This window comes from Triticum aestivum, chromosome 3A (assembly GCF_018294505.1).
Source record: "Triticum aestivum cultivar Chinese Spring chromosome 3A, IWGSC CS RefSeq v2.1, whole genome shotgun sequence".
In the NCBI taxonomy this organism is placed as follows: domain Eukaryota; kingdom Viridiplantae; phylum Streptophyta; class Magnoliopsida; order Poales; family Poaceae; genus Triticum; species Triticum aestivum.
The window spans coordinates 84589356-84591471 of record NC_057800.1 but is presented as its reverse complement, the minus strand read 5'-3'; positions in this window follow the sequence as shown (position 1 = coordinate 84591471).

The following is a 2116-nucleotide window of genomic DNA, read 5'->3' as shown; positions in this document are numbered from 1 at the left end:
AGCGGCCCGGACCGACCTTACACGTACTCTTACGTGAGACAGGTTTCACCGATTGACATGCACTTGGTGCATAAGGTGGCTGGCGGGTGCCAGTCTCTCCCACTTTAGTCGGAACGGATTCGATGAAAAGGGTCCTTATGAAGGGTAAATAGCAATTGGCATATCACGTTGTGGTTTTGCGTAGGTAAGAAACGTTCTTGCTAGAAACCCATAGCAGCCACGTAAAACATGCAAACAACAATTAGAGGACGTCTAACTTGTTTTTGCAGGGTATGCTTTGTGATGTGATATGGCCAACAAGAATGTGGTGAATAATATGTGATGTATGAGATTGATCATGTTCTTGTAATAGGATTCACGACTTGCATGTCGATGAGTATGACAACCGGCAGGAGCCATAGGAGTTGTCTTTATTTATTGTATGACCTGCGTGTCATTGATGAACGCCATGTAAATTACTTTACTTTATTGCTAAACGCGTTAGCCATAGAAGTAGAAGTAGTCGTTGGTGTGACAACTTCATGAAGACACGATGATGGAGATCATGATGATGGAGATCATGGTGTCATGCCGGTGACGATGATGATCATGGAGCCCCGAAGATGAAGATCAAAAGGAGCAAAATGATATTGGCCATATCATGTCACTATTTGATTGCATGTGATGTTTATCATGTTTATGCATCTTGTTTTCTTAGGACGACGGTAGTAAATAAGATGATCCCTTACAAAATTTCAAGAAGTGTTCTCCCCTAACTGTGCACCGTTGCTACAGTTCGTCGCTTCTAAGCACCACGTGATGATCGGGTGTGATGGATTCTTACGTTCACATACAACGGGTGTAAGACAGTTTTACACAGCGAAAACACTTAGGGTTAACTTGACGAGCCTAGTATGTGCAGACATGGCCTCGGAACACGGAGACCGAAAGGTCGAGCATGAGTCGTATGGTAGATACGATCAACATGAAGATGTTCACCGATGATGACTAGTCTGTCTCACGTGATGATCGGACATGGCCTAGTTGACTCGGATCATGTGATCACTTAGATGACCAGAGGGATGTCTATCTAAGTGGGAGTTCATAAGATGAACTTAATTATCCTGAACATAGTCAAAAGACCTTTTGCAAATTATGTCGTAAGCTCGCGCTTTAGTTCCACTGTTTAGATATGTTCCTAGAGAAAATATAGTTGAAAGTTGATAGTAGCGATTATGCGATCAGTAGAAAGCTTATGTCCTTAATGCACCGCTCAGTGTGCTGAACCCCAACGTCGTTTGTCGATGTTGCGAACATCGGACATACACGTTTTGATAACTACGTGATAGTTCAATTAAATGGTTTAAGTAGAGGCACCAAAGACGTTTTCGAAACGTCGCGGAACATATGAGATGTTTTGAGGGCTGAAATTGGGATTTCAGGCTCGTGCCCACGTCAAGAGGTATAAGACCTCCGACGATTTTCTTAGCCTGCAAACTAAGGGAGAAAAGCTCAATCGTTGAGCTTGTGCTCAGATTGTATGAGCACAACAATCACTTGAATCGAGTGGGAGTTGATCCTCCAGATGAGATAGTGATGTTTCCCCAAAGTCATTGCCACCAAGCTGCTAGAGCTTCGTGATTAACTATAACATATCAGGGATAGATATGATGATCCTTGAAATATTCATGATGTTTGACACCGCGAGAGTGGAAATCAAGAAGGAGCATCAATTGTTGATGGTTGGTGAAACCACTAGTTTCAAGAAGGGCAAGGGAACAAAGGGATACTTCATGAAACGGCAATTCAGCTGCTGCTCTAGTGAAGAAACCCAAGGTTGAACCCAAACCCGAGACTAAGTGCTTCTGTAATAAGGGGAACAACCACTGGAGCAGCATTACCCTAGATACTTGGTAGATGAGAAGGTTGGCAAGGTCGATAGAAGTATATTGGATATACATTATGTTAATGTGTACTTTACTAGTACTCCTAGTAGCACCAGGGTATTGGATACCGGTTCGGTTGCTAAGTGTTAGTAACTCGAAATAAAAGCTACGGAATAAACGGAGACTAGCTAAAGGTGAGCTGACGATATATGTTGGAAGTGTTTCCAAGGTTGATATGATCAAGCATCGCA